Consider the following 25,826-nt stretch of genomic DNA (forward strand, 5'->3'; position numbering starts at 1 on the left):
GAGTTACATCTGTATTTCGTGGATCTCTTTGATAGCCTTATTTCTGTGGAATCTCAGAACAGATATTTCGGGTCCCTTTGAAGACTATAGGGCCAAAGGAAATATCCTCCGATAACAAAGAGAAAGAAGCTTTCTGAGAAACTTCTTTGTGTTCTGTGAAATCATCTCACAGAGTTACAGCTTTCCCCTCAAGAAGCCTTTCGCTAAGACACTTCTTGTGGAATTGGCAAAGTGATATTTGGAAGCCCATAGAGGGCTATGGTGAAAAAGGAAATATCCTCAGATGAAATCTGCAAAGAAGCTTTCTGAGAAACTGCTCTGTGATGTGTGACTTCCACTCACAGAGTTACATCTGTATTTCGTGGATCTCTTTGCTAGCCTTATTTCTGTGGAATCTGAGAACACATATTTCGGATCCCTTTGAAGACTATAGGGCCAAAGGAAATATCCTCCGATAACAAAGAGAAAGAAGCTTTCTGAGAAACTTCTTTGTGTTCTGTGAAATCATCTCACAGAGTTACAGCTTTCCCCTCAAGAAGCCTTTCGCTAAGACAGTTCTTGTGGAATTGGCAAAGTGATATTTGGAAGCCCATAGAGGGCTATGGTGAAAAAAGAAATATCCTCAGATGAAATCTGGAAGGAAGCTTTCTGAGAAACTGCTTAGTGTTCTGTTAATTCATCTCACAGAGTTACATCTGTATTTCGTGGATCTCTTTGCTAGCCTTATTTCTGTGGACTCTGAGAACAGATATTTCGGATCCCTTTGAAGACTATAGAGCCAAAGGAAATATCCTCCGATAACAAAGAGAAAGAAGCTTTCTGAGAAACTTCTTTGTGTTCTGTGAAATCATCTCACAGAGTTACAGCTTTCCCCTCAAGAAGCCTTTCGCTAAGACAGTTCTTGTGGAATTGGCAAAGTGATATTTGGAAGCCCATAGAGGGCTATGGAGAAAAAGGAAATATCCTCAGATGAAATCTGCAAAGAAGCTTTCTGAGAAACTGTTCTGTGATGTGTGACTTCCACTCACAGAGTTACATCTGTATTTCGTGGATCTCTTTGCTAGCCTTATTTCTGTGGAATCTGAGAACAGATATTTCGGATCCCTTTGAAGACTAGAGGGCCAAAGGAAATATCCTCCGATAACAAAGAGAAAGAATCCTTCTGAGAAACTTCTTTGTGTTCTGTGAAATCATCTCACAGAGTTACAGCTTTCCCCTCAAGAAGCCTTTCGCTAAGACAGTTCTTGTGGAATTGGCAAAGTGATATTTGGAAGCCCATAGAGGGCTATGGTGAAAAAGGAAATATCCTCAGATGAAATCTGGAAAGAAGCTTTCTGAGAAACTGCTTAGTGTTCTGTTAATTCATCTCACAGAGTTACATCTGTATTTCGTGGATCTCTTTGCTAGCCTTATTTCTGTGGAATCTGAGAACAGATATTTCGGATCCCTTTGAAGACTATAGGGCCAAAGGAAATATCCTCCGATAACAAAGAGAAAGAAGCTTTCTGACAAACTTCTTTGTGTTCTGTGAAATCATCTCACAGAGTTACAGCTTTCCCCTCAAGAAGCCTTTCGCTAAGACACTTCTTGTGGAATTGGCAAAGTGATATTTGGAAGCCCATAGAGGGCTATGGTGAAAAAGGAAATATCCTCAGATGAAATCTGGAAAGAAGCTTTCTGAGAAACTGCTCTGTGATGTGTGACTTCCACGCACAGAGTTACATCTGTATTTCGTGGATCTCTTTGCTAGCCTTATTTCTGTGGAATCTGAGAACACATATTTCGGATCCCTTTGAAGACTATAGGGCCAAAGGAAATATCCTCTGATAACAAAGAGAAAGAAGCTTTCTGAGAAACTTCTTTGTGTTCTGTGAAATCATCTCACAGAGTTACAGCTTTCCCCTCATGAAGCCTTTCGCTAAGACAGTTCTTGTGGAATTGGCAAAGTGATATTTGGAAGCCCATAGAGGGCTATGGTGAAAAAGGAAATATCCTCAGATGAAATCTGGAAAGAAGCTTTCTGAGAAACTGCTTAGTCTTCTGTTAATTCATCTCACAGAGTTACATCTGTATTTCGTGGATCTCTTTGCTAGCCTTATTTCTGTGGACTCTGAGAACAGATATTTCGGATCCCTTTGAAGACTATAGGGCCAACGGAAATATCCTCCGATAACAAAGAGAAAGAAGCTTTCTGAGAAACTTCTTTGTGTTCTTTGAAATCATCTCACAGAGTTACAGCTTTCCCCTCAAGAAGCCTTTCGCTAAGACAGTTCTTGTGGAATTGGAAAAGTGATATTTGGAAGCCCATAGAGGGCTATGGTGAAAAAGGAAATATCCTCAGATGAAATCTGGAAAGACGCTTTCTGAGAAACTGCTCTCTGATGTGTGACTTCCACTCACAGAGTTACATCTGTATTTCGTGGATCTCTTTGCTACCCTTATTTCTGTGGAATCTGAGAACAGATATTTCGGATCCCTTTGAAGACTATAGGGCCAAAGGAAATATCCTCCGATAACAAAGAGAAAGAAGCCTTCTGAGAAACTTCTTTGTGTTCTGTGAAATCATCTCACAGAGTTACAGCTTTCCCCTCAAGAAGCCTTTCGCTAAGACAGTTCTTGTGGAATTGGCAAAGTGATATTTGGAAGCCCATAGAGGGCTATGGTGAAAAAGGAAATATCCTCAAATGAAATCTGGAAAGAAGCTTTCTGAGAAACTGCTCTGTGATGTGTGACTTCCACTCACAGAGTTACATCTGTATTTCGTGGATCTCTTTGCTAGCCTTATTTCTGTGGAATCTGAGAACAGATATTTCGGATCCCTTTGAAGACTATAGGGCCAAAGAAATATCCTCCGATAACAAAGAGAAAGAAGCTTTCTGAGAAACTTCTTTGTGTTCTGTGAAATCATCTCACAGAGTTACAGCTTTCCCCTCAAGAAGCCTTTCGCTAAGACAGTTCTTGTGGAATTGGCAAAGTGATATTTGGAAGCCCATAGAGGGCTATGGTGAAAAAGGAAATATCCTCAGATGAAATCTGCAAAGAAGCTTTCAGAGAAACTGCTCTGTGATGTGTGACTTCCACTCACAGAGTTACATCTGTATTTCGTGGATCTCTTTGCTAGCCTTATTTCTGTGGAATCTGAGAACACATATTTCGGATCCCTTTGAAGACTATAGGGCCAAAGGAAATATCCTCCGATAACAAAGAGAAAGAAGCTTTCTGAGAAACTTCTTTGTGTTCTGTGAAATCATCTCACAGAGTTACAGCTTTCCCCTCAAGAAGCCTTTCGCTAAGACAGTTCTTGTGGAATTGGCAAAGTGATATTTGGAAGCCCATAGAGGGCTATGGTGAAAAAGGAAATATCCTCAGATGAAATCTGGAAGGAAGCTTTCTGAGAAACTGCTTAGTGTTCTGTTAATTCATCTCACAGAGTTACATCTGTATTTCGTGGATCTCTTTGCTAGCCTTATTTCTGTGGACTCTGAGAACAGATATTTCGGATCCCTTTGAAGACTATAGAGCCAAAGGAAATATCCTCCGATAACAAAGAGAAAGAAGCTTTCTGAGAAACTTCTTTGTGTTCTGTGAAATCATCTCACAGAGTTACAGCTTTCCCCTCAAGAAGCCTTTCGCTAAGACAGTTCTTGTGGAATTGGCAAAGTGATATTTGGAAGCCCATAGAGGGCTATGGTGAAAAAGGAAATATCCTCAGATGAAATCTGGAAAGAAGCTTTCTGAGAAACTGCTTAGTCTTCTGTTAATTCATCTCACAGAGTTACATCTGTATTTCGTGGATCTCTTTGCTAGCCTTATTTCTGTGGACTCTGAGAACAGATATTTCGGATCCCTTTGAAGACTATAGGGCCAACGGAAATATCCTCCGATAACAAAGAGAAAGAAGCTTTCTGAGAAACTTCTTTGTGTTCTTTGAAATCATCTCACAGAGTTACAGCTTTCCCCTCAAGAAGCCTTTCGCTAAGACAGTTCTTGTGGAATTGGAAAAGTGATATTTGGAAGCCCATAGAGGGCTATGGTGAAAAAGGAAATATCCTCAGATGAAATCTGGAAAGACGCTTTCTGAGAAACTGCTCTCTGATGTGTGACTTCCACTCACAGAGTTACATCTGTATTTCGTGGATCTCTTTGCTACCCTTATTTCTGTGGAATCTGAGAACAGATATTTCGGATCCCTTTGAAGACTATAGGGCCAAAGGAAATATCCTCCGATAACAAAGAGAAAGAAGCCTTCTGAGAAACTTCTTTGTGTTCTGTGAAATCATCTCACAGAGTTACAGCTTTCCCCTCAAGAAGCCTTTCGCTAAGACAGTTCTTGTGGAATTGGCAAAGTGATATTTGGAAGCCCATAGAGGGCTATGGTGAAAAAGGAAATATCCTCAAATGAAATCTGGAAAGAAGCTTTCTGAGAAACTGCTCTGTGATGTGTGACTTCCACTCACAGAGTTACATCTGTATTTCGTGGATCTCTTTGCTAGCCTTATTTCTGTGGAATCTGAGAACAGATATTTCGGATCCCTTTGAAGACTATAGGGCCAAAGAAATATCCTCCGATAACAAAGAGAAAGAAGCTTTCTGAGAAACTTCTTTGTGTTCTGTGAAATCATCTCACAGAGTTACAGCTTTCCCCTCAAGAAGCCTTTCGCTAAGACAGTTCTTGTGGAATTGGCAAAGTGATATTTGGAAGCCCATAGAGGGCTATGGTGAAAAAGGAAATATCCTCAAATGAAATCTGCAAAGAAGCTTTCAGAGAAACTGCTCTGTGATGTGTGACTTCCACTCACAGAGTTACATCTGTATTTCGTGGATCTCTTTGCTAGCCTTATTTCTGTGGAATCTGAGAACACATATTTCGGATCCCTTTGAAGACTATAGGGCCAAAGGAAATATCCTCCGATAACAAAGAGAAAGAAGCTTTCTGAGAAACTTCTTTGTGTTCTGTGAAATCATCTCACAGAGTTACAGCTTTCCCCTCAAGAAGCCTTTCGCTAAGACAGTTCTTGTGGAATTGGCAAAGTGATATTTGGAAGCCCATAGAGGGCTATGGTGAAAAAGGAAATATCCTCAGATGAAATCTGGAAGGAAGCTTTCTGAGAAACTGCTTAGTGTTCTGTTAATTCATCTCACAGAGTTACATCTGTATTTCGTGGATCTCTTTGCTAGCCTTATTTCTGTGGACTCTGAGAACAGATATTTCGGATCCCTTTGAAGACTATAGAGCCAAAGGAAATATCCTCCGATAACAAAGAGAAAGAAGCTTTCTGAGAAACTTCTTTGTGTTCTGTGAAATCATCTCACAGAGTTACAGCTTTCCCCTCAAGAAGCCTTTCGCTAAGACAGTTCTTGTGGAATTGGCAAAGTGATATTTGGAAGACCATAGAGGGCTATGGTGAAAAAGGAACTATCTTCACATGAAATCTGGAAAAAAGCTTTCTGAGAAACTGCTCTGTGATGTGTGAATTCCACTCACTGAGTTACATCTGTATTTCGTGGATCTCTTTGCTAGCCTTATTTCTGTGGTATCTGAGAACACATATTTCGGATCCCTTTGAAGACTATAGGGCCAAAGGAAATATCCTCCGATAACAAAGAGAAAGAAGCTGTCTGAGAAACTTCTTTGTGTTCTGTGAAATCATCTCACAGAGTTACAGCTTTCCCCTCAAGAAGCCTTTCGCAAAGACACTTCTTGTGGAATTGGCAAAGTGATATTTGGAAGCCCAAGGAGGGCTATGGTGAAAAAGGAATTATCCTCAGATGAAATCTGGAAAGAAGTTTCTGAGAAACTGCTCTGTGATGTGTGACTTCCACTCACAGAGTTACATCTGTATTTCCTGGATCTCTTTGCTAGCCTTATTTCTGTGGACTCTGAGAACAGATATTTCGGATCCCTTTGAAGACTATAGGGCCAAAGAAAATATCCTCCGTTAACAAAGAGAAAGAAGCTGTCTGAGAAACTTCTTTGTGTTCTGTTAAATCATCTCTCAGAGTTACAGCTTTCCCCTCAAGAAGCCTTTCGCTAAGACAGTTCTTCTGGAATTGGCAAAGTAATATTTAGAAGCACTTAGAGGGGTATGCTGAAAAAGGAAATATCCTCAGATGAAATCTGGAAAGAAGCTTTCTGAGAAACTGCTTAGTGTTCTGTTAATTCATCTCACAGAGTTACATCTGTATTTCGTGGATCTCTTTGCTAGCCTTATTTCTGTGGAATCTGAGAACAGATATTTCGGATCCCTTTGAAGACTATAGGGCCAAAGGAAATATCCTCCGATAAAAAAGAGAAAGAAGCTGTCTGAGAAACTTCTTTGTGTTCTGTTAAATCATCTCACAGAGTTACAGCTTTCCCCTCAAGAAGCCTTTCGCTAAGACACTTCTTGTGGAATTGGCAAAGTGATATTTGGAAGCCCATAGAGGGCTATGGTGAAAAAGGAAATATCCTCAGATGAAATCTGGAAAGAAGCTTTCTGAGAAACTTCTTAGTGTTCTGATAATTCATCTCACAGAGTTACATCTGTATTTCCTGGATCTCTTTGCTAGCCTTATTTCTGTGGAATCTGAGAACAGATATTTCGGATCCCTCTGAAGACTATAGGGCCAAAGGAAATATCCTCCGATAACAAAGAGAAAGAAGCTTTCTGAGAAACTTCTTTGTGTTCTGTGAAATCATCTCACAGAGTTACAGCTTTCCCCTCAAGAAGACTTTCGCTAAGACAGTTCTTGTAGAATTTTCAAAGTGATATTTGGAAGCCCATAGAGGGCTATGGTGAAAAAGGAAATATCCTCAGATGAAATCTGGTAAGAAGCTTTCTGAGAAACTGCTTAGTGTTCTGTAAATTCATCTCACAGAGTTACATATGTATTTCGTGGATCTCTTTGCTAGCCTTATTTCTGTGTAATTTGAGAACAGATATTTCGGATCCCTTTGAAGACTATAGGGCCAAAGGAAATATCCTCCGATAACATAGAGAAAGAAGCTGTCTGAGAAACTTCTTTGTGTTCTGTTAAATCATCTCACAGAGTTACAGCTTTACCTTCAAGAAGCCTTTCGCTAAGACAGTTCTTGTGGAATTGGCAAAGTGATATTTGGAAGCCCATAGAGGGCTATGGTGAAAAAGAAAATATCCTCAGATGAAATCTGCAAAGAAGCTTTCTGAGAAACTGTTCTGTGATGTGTGACTTCCACTCACAGAGTTACATCTGTATTTCGTGGATCTCTTTGCTAGCCTTATTTCTGTGGAATCTGAGAACAGATATTTCGGATCCCTTTGAAGACTAGAGGGCCAAAGGAAATATCCTCCGATAACAAAGAGAAAGAAGCCTTCTGAGAAACTTCTTTGTGTTCTGTGAAATCATCTCACAGAGTTACAGCTTTCCCCTCAAGAAGCCTTTCGCTAAGACAGTTCTTGTGGAATTGGCAAAGTGATATTTGGAAGCCCATAGAGGGCTATGCTGAAAAAGGAAATATCCTCAGATGAAATCTGCAAAGATGCTTTCTGAGAAACTGCTCTGTGATGTGTGACTTCCACTCACAGAGTTACATCTGTATTTCGTGGATCTCTTTGCTAGCCTTATTTCTGTGGAATCTGAGAACACATATTTCGGATCCCTTTGAAGACTATAGGGCCAAAGGAAATATCCTCCGATAACAAAGAGAAAGAAGCTTTCTGAGAAACTTCTTTGTGTTCTGTGAAATCATCTCACAGAGTTACAGCTTTCCCCTCATGAAGCCTTTCGCTAAGACAGTTCTTGTGGAATTGGCAAAGTGATATTTGGAAGCCCATAGAGGGCTATGGTGAAAAAGGAAATATCCTCAGATGAAATCTGGAAAGAAGCTTTCTGAGAAACTGCTTAGATTTCTGTTAATTCATCTCACAGAGTTACATCTGTATTTCGTGGATCTCTTTGCTAGCCTTATTTCTGTGGACTCTGAGAACAGATATTTCGGATCCCTTTAAAGACTATAGGGCCAACGGAAATATCCTCCGATAACAAAGAGAAAGAAGCTTTCTGAGAAACTTCTTTGTGTTCTTTGAAATCATCTCACAGAGTTACAGCTTTCCCCTCAAGAAGCCTTTCGCTAAGACAGTTCTTGTGGAATTGGCAAAGTGATATTTGGAAGCCCATAGAGGGCTATGGTGAAAAAGGAAATATCCTCAGATGAAATCTGGAAAGACGCTTTCTGAGAAACTGCTCTCGGATGTGTGACTTCCACTCACAGAGTTACATCTGTATTTCGTGGATCTCTTTGCTACCCTTATTTCTGTGGAATCTGAGAACAGATATTTCGGATCCCTTTGAAGACTATAGGGCCAAAGGAAATATCCTCCGATAACAAAGAGAAAGAAGCCTTCTGAGAAACTTCTTTGTGTTCTGTGAAATCATCTCACAGAGGTACAGCTTTCCCCTCAAGAAGTCTTTCGCTAAGACAGTTCTTGTTGAATTGGCAAAGTGATATTTGGAAGCCCATAGAGGGCTATGGTGAAAAAGGAAATATCCTCAAATGAAATCTGGAAAGAAGCTTTCTGAGAAACTGCTCTGTGATGTGTGACTTCCACTCACAGAGTTACATCTGTATTTCGTGGATCTCTTTGCTAGCCTTATTTCTGTGGAATCTGAGAACAGATATTTCGGATCCCTTTGAAGACTATAGAGCCAAAGGAAATATCCTCCGATAACAAAGAGAAAGAAGCTTTCTGAGAAACTTCTTTGTGTTCTGTGAAATCATCTCACAGAGTTACAGCTTTCCCCTCAAGAAGCCTTTCGCTAAGACAGTTCTTGTGGAATTGGCAAAGTGATATTTGGAAGACCATAGAGGGCTATGGTGAAAAAGGAACTATCCTCACATGAAATCTGGAAAAAAGCTTTCTGAGAAACTGCTCTGTGATGTGTGAATTCCACTCACAGAGTTACATCTGTATTTCGTGGATCTCTTTGCTAGCCTTATTTCTGTGGAATCTGAGAACAGATATTTCGGATCCCTTTGAAGACTATAGGGCCAAAGGAAATATCCTCCGATAACAAAGAGAAAGAAGCTTTCTGAGAAACTTCTTTGTGTTCTGTGAAATCATCTCACAGAGTTACAGCTTTCCCCTCAAGAAGCCTTTCGCTAAGACAGTTCTTGTGGAATTGGCAAAGTGATATTTGGAAGCCCATAGAGGGCTATGGTGAAAAAGGAAATATCCTCAGATGAAATCTGGAAAGACGCTTTCTGAGAAACTGCTCTCTGATGTGTGACTTCCACTCACAGAGTTACATCTGTATTTCGTGGATCTCTTTGCTACCCTTATTTCTGTGGAATCTGATAACAGATATTTCGGATCCCTTTGACGACTATAGGGCCAAAGGAAATATCCTCCGATAACAAAGAGAAAGAAGCCTTCTGAGAAACTTCTTTGTGTTCTGTGAAATCATCTCACAGAGTTACAGCTTTCCCCTCAAGAAGGCTTTCGCTAAGACAGTTCTTGTGGAATTGGCAAAGTGATATTTGGAAGCCCGTAGAGGGCTATGGTGAAAAAGGAAATATCCTCAGATGAAATCTGGAAAGAAGCTTTCTGAGAAACTGCTCTGTGATGTGTGACTTCCACTCACAGAGTTACATCTGTATTTCGTGGATCTCTTTGCTAGCCTTATTTCTGTGGAGTCTGAGAACACATATTTCGGATCCCTTTGAAGACTATAGGGCCAAAGGAAACATCCTCCGATAACAAAGAGAAAGAAGCTGTCTGAGAAACTTCTTTGTGTTCTGTGAAATCATTTCACAGATTTACAGCTTTCCCCTCAAGAAGCCTTTCGCAAAGACACTTCTTGTGGAATTGGCAAAGTGATATTTGGAAGACCAAGGAGGGCTATGGTGAAAAAGGAATTATCCTCACATGAAATCTGGAAAGAAGTTTCTGAGAAACTGCTCTGTGATATGTGACTTCCACTCACAGAGTTACATCTGTATTTCCTGGATCTCTTTGTTAGCCTTATTTCTGTGGACTCTGAGAACAGATATTTCGGATCCCTTTGAAGACTATAGGGCCAAAGGAAATATCCTCCGATAACAAAGAGAAAGAAGCTGTCTGAGAAACTTCTTTGTGTTCTGTTAAATCATCTCACAGAGTTACAGCTTTCCCCTCAAGAAGCCTTTCGCTAAGACAGTTCTTGTGGAATTGGCAAAGTGATATTTAGAAGCACTTAGAGGGCTATGCTGAAAAAGGAAATATCCTCAGATGAAATCTGGAAAGAAGCTTTCTGAGAAACTGCTTAGTGTTCTGTTAATTCAGCTCACAGAGTTACATCTGTATTTCGTGGATCTCTTTGCTAGCCTTATTTCTGTGGAATCTGAGAACAGATATTTCGGATCCCTTTGAAGACTATAGGGCCAAAGGAAATATCCTCCTGTAAAAAAGAGAAAGAAGCTTTCTGAGAAACTTCTTTGTGTTCTGTGAAATCATCTCACAGAGTTACAGCTTTCCCCTCAAGAACCCTTTCGCTAAGACACTTCTTGTGGAATTGGCAAAGTGATATTTGGAAGCCCATAGAGGGCTATGGTGAAAAAGGAAATATCCTCAGATGAAATCTGCAAAGAAGCTTTCTGAGAAACTGCTCTGTGATGTGTGACTTCCACTCACAGAGTTACATCTGTATTTCTTGGATCTCTTTGCTAGCCTTATTTCTGTGGAATCTGAGAACACATATTTCGGATCCCTTTGAAGACTATAGGGCCAAAGGAAATATCCTCCGATAACAAAGAGAAAGAAGCTTTCTGACAAACTTCTTAGTGTTCTGTGAAATCATCTTACAGAGTTACAGCTTTCCCCTCAAGAAGCCTTTCGCTAAGACAGTTCTTCTGGAATTGGCAAAGTGATATTTGGAAGCCCATAGAGGGCTATGGTGAAAAAGGAAATATCCTCAGATGAAATCTGGAAAGAAGCTTTCTGAGAAACTGCTTAGTGTTCTGTTAATTCATCTCACAGAGTTACATCTGTATTTCGTGGATATCTTCGCTAGCCTTATTTCTGTGGAATCTGAGAACAGATATTTCGGATCCCTTTGAAGACTATAGGGCCAAAGGAAAAATCCTCCGATAACAAAGAGAAAGAAGCTGTCTGAGAAACTTCTTTGTGTTCTGTGAAATCATCTCACAGAGTTACAGCTTTGCACTCAAGAAACCTTTCGCAAAGACACTTCTTGTGGAATTTTCAAAGTGATATTTGGAAGCCCATAGAGGGCTATGGTGAAAAAGGAAATATCCTCAGATGAAATCTGCAAAGAAGCTTTCTGTGAAACTGCTCTGTGATGTGTGACTTCCACTCACAGAGTTACATCTGTATTTCGTGGATCTCTTTGCTAGCCTTATTTCTGTGGAATCTGAGAACAGATATTTCGGATCCCTTTGCAGACTAGAGGGCCAAAGGAAATATCCTCCGATAACAAAGAGAAAGAAGCTTTCTGAAAAACTTCTTTGTGTTCTGTGAAATCATCTCACAGAGTTACAGCTTTCCCCTCAAGAAGCCTTTCGCTAAGACAGTTCTTGTGGAATTGGCAAAGTGATATTTGGAAGCCCATAGAGGGCTATGGTGAAAAAGGAAATATCCTCAGATGAAATCTGGAAAGAAGCTTTCTGAGAAACTGCTTAGTGTTCTGTTAATTCATCTCACAGAGTTACATCTGTATTTCGTGGATCTCTTTGCTAGCCTTATTTCTGTGGAATCTGAGAACAGATATTTCGGATCCCTTTGAAGACTAGAGGGCCAAAGGAAATATCCTACGATAACAAAGAGAAAGAAGCTGTCTGAGAAACTTCTTTGTGTTCTGTGAAATCATCTCACAGAGTTACAGCTTTGCACTCAAGAAACCTTTCGCAAAGACACTTCTTGTGGAATTTTCAAAGTGATATTTGGAAGCCCATAGAGGGCTATGGTGAAAAAGGAACTATCCTCACATGAAATCTGGAAAAAAGCTTTCTGAGAAACTGCTCTGTGATGTGTGAATTCCACTCACAGAGTTACATCTGTATTTCGTGGATCTCTTTGCTAGCCTTATTTCTGTGGAATCTGAGAACAGATATTTCGGATCCCTTTGAAGACTATAGGGCCAAAGGAAATATCCTCCGATAACAAAGAGAAAGAAGCTTTCTGACAAACTTCTTAGTGTTCTGTGAAATCATCTTACAGAGTTACAGCTTTCCCCTCATGAAGCCTTTCGCTAAGACAGTTCTTGTGGAATTGGCAAAGTGATATTTGGAAGCCCATAGAGGGCTATGGTGAAAAAGGAAATATCCTCCGATGAAATCTGGAAAGAAGCTTTCTGAGAAACTGCTTAGTGTTCTGTTAATTCATCTCACAGAGTTACATCTGTATTTCGTGGATATCTTTGCTAGCCTTATTTCTGTGGAATCTGAGAACAGATATTTCGGATCCCTTTGAAGACTAGAGGGCCAAAGGAAATATCCTCCGATAACAAAGAGAAAGAAGCTGTCTGAGAAACTTCTTTGTGTTCTGTGAAATCATCTCACAGAGTTACAGCTTTGCACTCAAGAAACCTTTCGCAAAGACACTTCTTGTGGAATTTTCAAAGTGATATTTGGAAGCCCATAGAGGGCTATGTTGAAAAAGGAAATATCCTCAGATGAAATCTGGAAAGAAGCTTTCTGAGAAACTGCTTAGTGTTCTGTAAATTCATCTCACAGAGTTACATATGTATTTCGTGGATCTCTTTGCTAGCCTTATTTCTGTGGAATCTGAGAACACATATTTCGGATCCCTTTGAAGACTATAGGGCCAAAGGAAATATCCTCCGATAACAAAGAGAAAGAAGCTTTCTGAGAAACTTCTTTGTGTTCTGTGAAATCATCTCACAGAGTTACAGCTTTCCCTTCAATAAGCCTTTCGCTAAGACAGTTCTTGTGGAATTGGCAAAGTGATATTTGGAAGCCCATAGAGGGCTATGGAGAAAAAGGAAATATCCTCAGATGAAATCTGCAAAGAAGCTTTCTGAGAAACTGTTCTGTGATGTGTGACTTCCACTCACAGAGTTACATCTGTATTTCGTGGATCTCTTTGCTAGCCTTATTTCTGTGGAATCTGAGAACACATATTTCGGATCCCTTTGAAGACTAGAGGGCCAAAGGAAATATCCTCCGATAACAAATAGAAAGAATCCTTCTGAGAAACTTCTTTGTGTTCTGTGAAATCATCTCACAGAGTTACAGCTTTCCCCTCAAGAAGCCTTTCGCTAAGACAGTTCTTGTGGAATTGGCAAAGTGATATTTGGAAGCCCTTAGAGGGCTATGGTGAAAAAGGAAATATCCTCAGATGAAATCTGGAAAGAAGCTTTCTGAGAAACTGCTTAGTGTTCTGTTAATTCATCTCACAGAGTTACATCTGTATTTCGTGGATCTCTTTGCTAGCCTTATTTCTGTGGAATCTGAGAACAGATATTTCGGATCCCTTTGAAGACTATAGGGCCAAAGGAAATATCCTCCGATAACAAAGAGAAAGAAGCTTTCTGACAAACTTCTTTGTGTTCTGTGAAATCATCTCACAGAGTTACAGCTTTCCCCTCAAGAAGCCTTTCGCTAAGACACTTCTTGTGGAATTGGCAAAGTGATATTTGGAAGCCCATAGAGGGCTATGGTGAAAAAGGAAATATCCTCAGATGAAATCTGGAAAGAAGCTTTCTGAGAAACTGCTTAGTGTTCTGATAATTCATCTCACAGAGTTACATCTGTATTTCCTGGATCTCTTTGCTAGCCTTATTTCTGTGGAATCTGAGAACAGATATTTCGGATCCCTTTGAAGACTATAGGGCCAAAGGAAATATCCTCCGATAACAAAGAGAAAGAAGCTGTCTGAGAAACTTCTTTGTGTTCTGTGAAATCATCTCACAGAGTTACAGCTTTGCACTCAAGAAACCTTTCGCAAAGACACTTCTTGTGGAATTTTCAAAGTGATATTTGGAAGCCCATAGAGGGCTATGGTGAAAAAGGAAATATCCTCAGATGAAATCTGCAAAGAAGCTTTCTGTGAAACTGCTCTGTGATGTGTGACTTCCACTCACAGATTTACATCTGTATTTCGTGGATCTCTTTGCTAGCCTTATTTCTGTGGAATCTGAGAACAGATATTTCGGATCCCTTTGCAGACTAGAGGGCCAAAGGAAATATCCTCCGATAACAAAGAGAAAGAAGCCTTCTGAGAAACTTCTTTGTGTTCTGTGAAATCATCTCACAGAGTTACAGCTTTCCCCTCAAGAAGCCTTTCGCTAAGACAGTTCTTGTGGAATTGGCAAAGTGATATTTGGAAGCCCATAGAGGGCTATGGTGAAAAAGGAAATATCCTCAGATGAAATCTGGAAAGAAGCTTTCTGAGAAACTGCTTAGTGTTCTGTAAATTCATCTCACAGAGTTACATATGTATTTCGTGGATCTCTTTGCTAGGCTTATTTCTGTGGAATTTGAGAACAGATATTTCGGATCCCTTTGAAGACTATAGGGCCAAAGGAAATATCCTCCGATAACAAAGAGAAAGAAGCTTTCTGAGAAACTTCTTTGTGTTCTGTGAAATCATCTAACAGAGTTACAGCTTTCCCTTCAATAAGCCTTTCGCTAAGACAGTTCTTGTGGAATTGGAAAAGTGATATTTGGAAGCCCATAGAGGGCTATGGTGAAAAAGGAAATATCCTCAGATGAAATCTGCAAAGAAGCTTTCTGAGAAACTGTTCTGTGATGTGTGACTTCCACTCACAGCGTTACATCTGTATTTCGTGGATCTCTTTGCTAGCCTTATTTCTGTGGAATCTGAGAACAGATATTTCGGATCCCTTTGAAGACTAGAGGGCCAAAGGAAATATCCTCCGATAACAAAGAGAAAGAATCCTAGTGAGAAACTTCTTTGTGTTCTGTGAAATCATCTCACAGAGTTACAGCTTTCCCCTCAAGAAGCCTTTCGCTAAGACAGTTCTTGTGGAATTGGCAAAGTGATATTTGGAAGCCCATAGAGGGCTATGGTGAAAAAGGAAATATCCTCAGATGAAATCTGGAAAGACGCTTTCTGAGAAACTGCTCTCTGATGTGTGACTTCCACTCACAGAGTTACATCTGTATTTCGTGGATCTCTTTGCTAGCCTTATTTCTGTGGAATCTGAGAACAGATATTTCGGATCCCTTTGAAGACTATAGGGCCAAAGGAAATATCCTCGGATAACAAAGAGAAAGAAGCTTTCTGAGAAACTTCTTTGTGTTCTGTGAAATCATCTCACAGAGTTACAGCTTTCCCCTCAAGAAGCCTTTCGCTAAGACAGTTCTTGTGGAATTGGCAAAGTGATATTTGGAAGCCCATAGAGGGCTATGGTGAAAAAGGAAATATCCTCAGATGAAATCTGGAAAGAAGCTTTCTGAGAAACTGCTCTGTGATGTGTGACTTCCACGCACAGAGTTACATCTGTATTTCGTGGATCTCTTTGCTAGCCTTATTTCTGTGGAATCTGAGAACACATATTTCGGATCCCTTTGAAGACTATAGGGCCAAAGGAAATATCCTCTGATAACAAAGAGAAAGAAGCTTTCTGAGAAACTTCTTTGTGTTCTGTGAAATCATCTCACAGAGTTACAGCTTTCCCCTCATGAAGCCTTTCGCTAAGACAGTTCTTGTGGAATTGGCAAAGTGATATTTGGAAGCCCATAGAGGGCTATGGTGAAAAAGGAAATATCCTCAGATGAAATCTGGAAAGAAGCTTTCTGAGAAACTGCTTAGTCTTCTGTTAATTCATCTCACAGAGTTACATCTGTATTTCGTGGATCTCTTTGCTAGCCTTATTTCTGTGGACTCTGAGAACAGATATTTCGGATCCCTTTGAAGACAATAGGGCCAACGGAAATATCCTCCGATAACAAAGAGAAAGAAGCTTTCTGAGAAACTTCTTTGTGTTCTGTGAAATCATCTCAGAGAGTTACAGCTTTCCCCTCAAGAAGCCTTTCGCTAAGACAGTTCTTGTGGAATTGGCAAAGTGATATTTGGAAGCCCATAAAGGGCTATGGTGAAAAAGGAAATATCCTCAGATGAAATCTGGAAAGAAGCTTTCTGAGAAACTGCTTAGTGTTCTGTTAATTCATCTCACAGAGTTACATCTGTATTTCGTGGATATCTTCGCTAGCCTTATTTCTGTGGAATCTGAGAACAGATATTTCGGATCCCTTTGAAGACTATAGGGCCAAAGGAAAAATCCTCCGATAACAAAGAGAAAGAAGCTGTCTGAGAAACTTCTTTGTGTTCTGTGAAATCATCTCACAGAGTTACAGCTTTGCACTCAAGAAACCTTTCGCAAAGACACTTCTTGTGGAATTTTCAAAGTGATATTTGGAAGCCCATAGAGGGCTATGGTGAAAAAGGAAATATCCTCAGATGAAATCTGCAAAGAAGCTTTCTGTGAAACTGCTCTGTGATGTGTGACTTCCACTCACAGAGTTACATCTGTATTTCGTGGATCTCTTTGCTAGCCTTATTTCTGTGGAATCTGAGAACAGATATTTCGGATCCCTTTGCAGACTAGAGGGCCAAAGGAAATATCCTCCGATAACAAAGAGAAAGAAGCTTTCTGAAAAACTTCTTTGTGTTCTGTGAAATCATCTCACAGAGTTACAGCTTTCCCCTCAAGAAGCCTTTCGCTAAGACAGTTCTTGTGGAATTGGCAAAGTGATATTTGGAAGCCCATAGAGGGCTATGGTGAAAAAGGAAATATCCTCAGATGAAATCTGGAAAGAAGCTTTCTGAGAAACTGCTTAGTGTTCTGTTAATTCATCTCACAGAGTTACATCTGTATTTCGTGGATCTCTTTGCTAGCCTTATTTCTGTGGAATCTGAGAACAGATATTTCGGATCCCTTTGAAGACTAGAGGGCCAAAGGAAATATCCTACGATAACAAAGAGAAAGAAGCTGTCTGAGAAACTTCTTTGTGTTCTGTGAAATCATCTCACAGAGTTACAGCTTTGCACTCAAGAAACCTTTCGCAAAGACACTTCTTGTGGAATTTTCAAAGTGATATTTGGAAGCCCATAGAGGGCTATGGTGAAAAAGGAACTATCCTCACATGAAATCTGGAAAAAAGCTTTCTGAGAAACTGCTCTGTGATGTGTGAATTCCATTCACAGAGTTACATCTGTATTTCGTGGATCTCTTTGCTAGCCTTATTTCTGTGGAATCTGAGAACAGATATTTCGGATCCCTTTGAAGACTATAGGGCCAAAGGAAATATCCTCCGATAACAAAGAGAAAGAAGCTTTCTGACAAACTTCTTAGTGTTCTGTGAAATCATCTTACAGAGTTACAGCTTTCCCCTCATGAAGCCTTTCGCTAAGACAGTTCTTGTGGAATTGGCAAAGTGATATTTGGAAGCCCATAGAGGGCTATGGTGAAAAAGGAAATATCCTCCGATGAAATCTGGAAAGAAGCTTTCTGAGAAACTGCTTAGTGTTCTGTTAATTCATCTCACAGAGTTACATCTGTATTTCGTGGATATCTTTGCTAGCCTTATTTCTGTGGAATCTGAGAACAGATATTTCGGATCCCTTTGAAGACTAGAGGGCCAAAGGAAATATCCTCCGATAACAAAGAGAAAGAAGCTGTCTGAGAAACTTCTTTGTGTTCTGTGAAATCATCTCACAGAGTTACAGCTTTGCACTCAAGAAACCTTTCGCAAAGACACTTCTTGTGGAATTTTCAAAGTGATATTTGGAAGCCCATAGAGGGCTATGTTGAAAAAGGAAATATCCTCAGATGAAATCTGGAAAGAAGCTTTCTGAGAAACTGCTTAGTGTTCTGTAAATTCATCTCACAGAGTTACATATGTATTTCGTGGATCTCTTTGCTAGCCTTATTTCTGTGGAATCTGAGAACACATATTTCGGATCCCTTTGAAGACTATAGGGCCAAAGGAAATATCCTCCGATAACAAAGAGAAAGAAGCTTTCTGAGAAACTTCTTTGTGTTCTGTGAAATCATCTCACAGAGTTACAGCTTTCCCTTCAATAAGCCTTTCGCTAAGACAGTTCTTGTGGAATTGGCAAAGTGATATTTGGAAGCCCATAGAGGGCTATGGAGAAAAAGGAAATATCCTCAGATGAAATCTGCAAAGAAGCTTTCTGAGAAACTGTTCTGTGATGTGTGACTTCCACTCACAGAGTTACATCTGTATTTCGTGGATCTCTTTGCTAGCCTTATTTCTGTGGAATCTGAGAACACATATTTCGGATCCCTTTGAAGACTAGAGGGCCAAAGGAAATATCCTCCGATAACAAATAGAAAGAATCCTTCTGAGAAACTTCTTTGTGTTCTGTGAAATCATCTCACAGAGTTACAGCTTTCCCCTCAAGAAGCCTTTCGCTAAGACAGTTCTTGTGGAATTGGCAAAGTGATATTTGGAAGCCCTTAGAGGGCTATGGTGAAAAAGGAAATATCCTCAGATGAAATCTGGAAAGAAGCTTTCTGAGAAACTGCTTAGTGTTCTGTTAATTCATCTCACAGAGTTACATCTGTATTTCGTGGATCTCTTTGCTAGCCTTATTTCTGTGGAATCTGAGAACAGATATTTCGGATCCCTTTGAAGACTATAGGGCCAAAGGAAATATCCTCCGATAACAAAGAGAAAGAAGCTTTCTGACAAACTTCTTTGTGTTCTGTGAAATCATCTCACAGAGTTACAGCTTTCCCCTCAAGAAGCCTTTCGCTAAGACACTTCTTGTGGAATTGGCAAAGTGATATTTGGAAGCCCATAGAGGGCTATGGTGAAAAAGGAAATATCCTCAGATGAAATCTGGAAAGAAGCTTTCTGAGAAACTGCTTAGTGTTCTGATAATTCATCTCACAGAGTTACATCTGTATTTCCTGGATCTCTTTGCTAGCCTTATTTCTGTGGAATCTGAGAACAGATATTTCGGATCCCTTTGAAGACTATAGGGCCAAAGGAAATATCCTCCGATAACAAAGAGAAAGAAGCTGTCTGAGAAACTTCTTTGTGTTCTGTGAAATCATCTCACAGAGTTACAGCTTTGCACTCAAGAAACCTTTCGCAAAGACACTTCTTGTGGAATTTTCAAAGTGATATTTGGAAGCCCATAGAGGGCTATGGTGAAAAAGGAAATATCCTCAGATGAAATCTGCAAAGAAGCTTTCTGTGAAACTGCTCTGTGATGTGTGACTTCCACTCACAGATTTACATCTGTATTTCGTGGATCTCTTTGCTAGCCTTATTTCTGTGGAATCTGAGAACAGATATTTCGGATCCCTTTGCAGACTAGAGGGCCAAAGGAAATATCCTCCGATAACAAAGAGAAAGAAGCCTTCTGAGAAACTTCTTTGTGTTCTGTGAAATCATCTCACAGAGTTACAGCTTTCCCCTCAAGAAGCCTTTCGCTAAGACAGTTCTTGTGGAATTGGCAAAGTGATATTTGGAAGCCCATAGAGGGCTATGGTGAAAAAGGAAATATCCTCAGATGAAATCTGGAAAGAAGCTTTCTGAGAAACTGCTTAGTGTTCTGTAAATTCATCTCACAGAGTTACATATGTATTTCGTGGATCTCTTTGCTAGGCTTATTTCTGTGGAATTTGAGAACAGATATTTCGGATCCCTTTGAAGACTATAGGGCCAAAGGAAATATCCTCCGATAACAAAGAGAAAGAAGCTTTCTGAGAAACTTCTTTGTGTTCTGTGAAATCATCTAACAGAGTTACAGCTTTCCCTTCAATAAGCCTTTCGCTAAGACAGTTCTTGTGGAATTGGAAAAGTGATATTTGGAAGCCCATAGAGGGCTATGGTGAAAAAGGAAATATCCTCAGATGAAATCTGCAAAGAAGCTTTCTGAGAAACTGTTCTGTGATGTGTGACTTCCACTCACAGCGTTACATCTGTATTTCGTGGATCTCTTTGCTAGCCTTATTTCTGTGGAATCTGAGAACAGATATTTCGGATCCCTTTGAAGACTAGAGGGCCAAAGGAAATATCCTCCGATAACAAAGAGAAAGAATCCTAGTGAGAAACTTCTTTGTGTTCTGTGAAATCATCTCACAGAGTTACAGCTTTCCCCTCAAGAAGCCTTTCGCTAAGACAGTTCTTGTGGAATTGGCAAAGTGATATTTGGAAGCCCATAGAGGGCTATGGTGAAAAAGGAAATATCCTCAGATGAAATCTGGAAAGACGCTTTCTGAGAAACTGCTCTCTGATGTGTGACTTCCACTCACAGAGTTACATCTGTATTTCGTGGATCTCTTTGCTAGCCTTATTTCTGTGGAATCTGAGAACTGATATTTCGGATCCCTTTGAAGACTATAGGGCCAAAGGAAATATCCTCGGATAACAAAGAGAAAGAAGCTTTCTGAGAAACTTCTTTGTGTTCTGTGAAATCATCTCACAGAGTTACAGCTTTCCCCTCAAGAAGCCTTTCGCTAAGACAGTTCTTGTGGAATTGGCAAAGTGATATTTGGAAGCCCATAGAGGGCTATGGTGAAAAAGGAAATATCCTCAGATGAAATCTGGAAAGAAGCTTTCTGAGAAACTGCTCTGTGATGTGTGACTTCCACGCACAGAGTTACATCTGTATTTCGTGGATCTCTTTGCTAGCCTTATTTCTGTGGAATCTGAGAACACATATTTCGGATCCCTTTGAAGACTATAGGGCCAAAGGAAATATCCTCTGATAACAAAGAGAAAGAAGCTTTCTGAGAAACTTCTTTGTGTTCTGTGAAATCATCTCACAGAGTTACAGCTTTCCCCTCATGAAGCCTTTCGCTAAGACAGTTCTTGTGGAATTGGCAAAGTGATATTTGGAAGCCCATAGAGGGCTATGGTGAAAAAGGAAATATCCTCAGATGAAATCTGGAAAGAAGCTTTCTGAGAAACTGCTTAGTCTTCTGTTAATTCATCTCACAGAGTTACATCTGTATTTCGTGGATCTCTTTGCTAGCCTTATTTCTGTGGACTCTGAGAACAGATATTTCGGATCCCTTTGAAGACAATAGGGCCAACGGAAATATCCTCCGATAACAAAGAGAAAGAAGCTTTCTGAGAAACTTCTTTGTGTTCTGTGAAATCATCTCAGAGAGTTACAGCTTTCCCCTCAAGAAGCCTTTCGCTAAGACAGTTCTTGTGGAATTGGCAAAGTGATATTTGGAAGCCCATAGAGGGCTATGGTGAAAAAGGAAATATCCTCAGATGAAATCTGGAAAGACGCTTTCTGAGAAACTGCTCTCTGATGTGTGACTTCCACTCACAGAGTTACATCTGTATTTCGTGGATCTCTTTGCTACCCTTATTTCTGTGGAATCTGAGAACAGATATTTCGGATCCCTTTGAAGACTATAGGGCCAAAGGAAATATCCTCCGATAACAAAGAGAAAGAAGCCTTCTGAGAAACTTCTTTGTGTTCTGTGAAATCATCTCACAGAGTTACAGCTTTCCCCTCAAGAAGCCTTTCGCTAAGACAGTTCTTGTGGAATTGGCAAAGTGATATTTGGAAGCCCATAGAGGGCTATGGTGAAAAAGGAAATATCCTCAAATGAAATCTGGAAAGAAGCTTTCTGAGAAACTGCTCTGTGATGTGTGACTTCCACTCACAGAGTTACATCTGTATTTCGTGGATCTCTTTGCTAGCCTTATTTCTGTGGAATCTGAGAACAGATATTTCGGATCCCTTTGAAGACTATAGGGCCAAAAGAAATATCCTCCGATACCAAAGAGAAAGAAGCTTTCTGAGAAACTTCTTTGTGTTCTGTGAAATCATCTCACAGAGTTACAGCTTTCCCCTCAAGAAGCCTTTCGCTAAGACAGTTCTTGTGGAATTGGCAAAGTGATATTTGGAAGCCCATAGAGGGCTATGGTGAAAAAGGAAATATCCTCAGATGAAATCTGGAAGGAAGCTTTCTGAGAAACTGCTTAGTGTTCTGTTAATTCATCTCACAGAGTTACATCTGTATTTCGTGGATCTCTTTGCTAGCCTTATTTCTGTGGACTCTGAGAACAGATATTTCGGATCCCTTTGAAGACTATAGAGCCAAAGGAAATATCCTCCGATAACAAAGAGAAAGAAGCTTTCTGAGAAACTTCTTTGTGTTCTGTGAAATCATCTCACAGAGTTACAGCTTTCCCCTCAAGAAGCCTTTCGCTAAGACAGTTCTTGTGGAATTGGCAAAGTGATATTTGGAAGACCATAGAGGGCTATGGTGAAAAAGGAACTATCCTCACATGAAATCTGGAAAAAAGCTTTCTGAGAAACTGCTCTGTGATGTGTGAATTCCACTCACTGAGTTACATCTGTATTTCGTGGATCTCTTTGATAGCCTTATTTCTGTGGAATCTCAGAACAGATATTTCGGGTCCCTTTGAAGACTATAGGGCCAAAGGAAATATCCTCCGATAACAAAGAGAAAGAAGCTTTCTGAGAAACTTCTTTGTGTTCTGTGAAATCATCTCACAGAGTTACAGCTTTCCCCTCAAGAAGCCTTTCGCTAAGACACTTCTTGTGGAATTGGCAAAGTGATATTTGGAAGCCCATAGAGGGCTATGGTGAAAAAGGAAATATCCTCAGATGAAATCTGCAAAGAAGCTTTCTGAGAAACTGCTCTGTGATGTGTGACTTCCACTCACAGAGTTACATCTGTATTTCGTGGATCTCTTTGCTAGCCTTATTTCTGTGGAATCTGAGAACACATATTTCGGATCCCTTTGAAGACTATAGGGCCAAAGGAAATATCCTCCGATAACAAAGAGAAAGAAGCTTTCTGAGAAACTTCTTTGTGTTCTGTGAAATCATCTCACAGAGTTACAGCTTTCCCCTCAAGAAGCCTTTCGCTAAGACAGTTCTTGTGGAATTGGCAAAGTGATATTTGGAAGCCCATAGAGGGCTATGGTGAAAAAAGAAATATCCTCAGATGAAATCTGGAAGGAAGCTTTCTGAGAAACTGCTTAGTGTTCTGTTAATTCATCTCACAGAGTTACATCTGTATTTCGTGGATCTCTTTGCTAGCCTTATTTCTGTGGACTCTGAGAACAGATATTTCGGATCCCTTTGAAGACTATAGAGCCAAAGGAAATATCCTCCGATAACAAAGAGAAAGAAGCTTTCTGAGAAACTTCTTTGTGTTCTGTGAAATCATCTCACAGAGTTACAGCTTTCCCCTCAAGAAGCCTTTCGCTAAGACAGTTCTTGTGGAATTGGCAAAGTGATATTTGGAAGCCCATAGAGGGCTATGGAGAAAAAGGAAATATCCTCAGATGAAATCTGCAAAGAAGCTTTCTGAGAAACTGTTCTGTGATGTGTGACTTCCACTCACAGAGTTACATCTGTATTTCGTGGATCTCTTTGCTAGCCTTATTTCTGTGGAATCTGAGAACAGATATTTCGGATCCCTTTGAAGACTAGAGGGCCAAAGGAAATATCCTCCGATAACAAAGAGAAAGAATCCTTCTGAGAAACTTCTTTGTGTTCTGTGAAATCATCTCACAGAGTTACAGCTTTCCCCTCAAGAAGCCTTTCGCTAAGACAGTTCTTGTGGAATTGGCAAAGTGATATTTGGAAGCCCATAGAGGGCTATGGTGAAAAAGGAAATATCCTCAGATGAAATCTGGAAAGAAGCTTTCTGAGAAACTGCTTAGTGTTCTGTTAATTCATCTCACAGAGTTACATCTGTATTTCGTGGATCTCTTTGCTAGCCTTATTTCTGTGGAATCTGAGAACAGATATTTCGGATCCCTTTGAAGACTATAGGGCCAAAGGAAATATCCTCCGATAACAAAGAGAAAGAAGCTTTCTGACAAACTTCTTTGTGTTCTGTGAAATCATCTCACAGAGTTACAGCTTTCCCCTCAAGAAGCCTTTCGCTAAGACACTTCTTGTGGAATTGGCAAAGTGATATTTGGAAGCCCATAGAGGGCTATGGTGAAAAAGGAAATATCCTCAGATGAAATCTGGAAAGAAGCTTTCTGAGAAACTGCTCTGTGATGTGTGACTTCCACGCACAGAGTTACATCTGTATTTCGTGGATCTCTTTGCTAGCCTTATTTCTGTGGAATCTGAGAACACATATTTCGGATCCCTTTGAAGACTATAGGGCCAAAGGAAATATCCTCTGATAACAAAGAGAAAGAAGCTTTCTGAGAAACTTCTTTGTGTTCTGTGAAATCATCTCACAGAGTTACAGCTTTCCCCTCATGAAGCCTTTCGCTAAGACAGTTCTTGTGGAATTGGCAAAGTGATATTTGGAAGCCCATAGAGGGCTATGGTGAAAAAGGAAATATCCTCAGATGAAATCTGGAAAGAAGCTTTCTGAGAAACTGCTTAGTCTTCTGTTAATTCATCTCACAGAGTTACATCTGTATTTCGTGGATCTCTTTGCTAGCCTTATTTCTGTGGACTCTGAGAACAGATATTTCGGATCCCTTTGAAGACTATAGGGCCAACGGAAATATCCTCCGATAACAAAGAGAAAGAAGCTTTCTGAGAAACTTCTTTGTGTTCTTTGAAATCATCTCACAGAGTTACAGCTTTCCCCTCAAGAAGCCTTTCGCTAAGACAGTTCTTGTGGAATTGGAAAAGTGATATTTGGAAGCCCATAGAGGGCTATGGTGAAAAAGGAAATATCCTCAGATGAAATCTGGAAAGACGCTTTCTGAGAAACTGCTCTCTGATGTGTGACTTCCACTCACAGAGTTACATCTGTATTTCGTGGATCTCTTTGCTACCCTTATTTCTGTGGAATCTGAGAACAGATATTTCGGATCCCTTTGAAGACTATAGGGCCAAAGGAAATATCCTCCGATAACAAAGAGAAAGAAGCCTTCTGAGAAACTTCTTTGTGTTCTGTGAAATCATCTCACAGAGTTACAGCTTTCCCCTCAAGAAGCCTTTCGCTAAGACAGTTCTTGTGGAATTGGCAAAGTGATATTTGGAAGCCCATAGAGGGCTATGGTGAAAAAGGAAATATCCTCAAATGAAATCTGGAAAGAAGCTTTCTGAGAAACTGCTCTGTGATGTGTGACTTCCACTCACAGAGTTACATCTGTATTTCGTGGATCTCTTTGCTAGCCTTATTTCTGTGGAATCTGAGAACAGATATTTCGGATCCCTTTGAAGACTATAGGGCCAAAGAAATATCCTCCGATAACAAAGAGAAAGAAGCTTTCTGAGAAACTTCTTTGTGTTCTGTGAAATCATCTCACAGAGTTACAGCTTTCCCCTCAAGAAGCCTTTCGCTAAGACAGTTCTTGTGGAATTGGCAAAGTGATATTTGGAAGCCCATAGAGGGCTATGGTGAAAAAGGAAATATCCTCAGATGAAATCTGCAAAGAAGCTTTCAGAGAAACTGCTCTGTGATGTGTGACTTCCACTCACAGAGTTACATCTGTATTTCGTGGATCTCTTTGCTAGCCTTATTTCTGTGGAATCTGAGAACACATATTTCGGATCCCTTTGAAGACTATAGGGCCAAAGGAAATATCCTCCGATAACAAAGAGAAAGAAGCTTTCTGAGAAACTTCTTTGTGTTCTGTGAAATCATCTCACAGAGTTACAGCTTTCCCCTCAAGAAGCCTTTCGCTAAGACAGTTCTTGTGGAATTGGCAAAGTGATATTTGGAAGCCCATAGAGGGCTATGGTGAAAAAGGAAATATCCTCAGATGAAATCTGGAAGGAAGCTTTCTGAGAAACTGCTTAGTGTTCTGTTAATTCATCTCACAGAGTTACATCTGTATTTCGTGGATCTCTTTGCTAGCCTTATTTCTGTGGACTCTGAGAACAGATATTTCGGATCCCTTTGAAGACTATAGAGCCAAAGGAAATATC

Source organism: Macaca nemestrina, chromosome 1 (assembly GCF_043159975.1).
Source record: "Macaca nemestrina isolate mMacNem1 chromosome 1, mMacNem.hap1, whole genome shotgun sequence".
In the NCBI taxonomy this organism is placed as follows: Eukaryota; Metazoa; Chordata; class Mammalia; order Primates; family Cercopithecidae; genus Macaca; species Macaca nemestrina.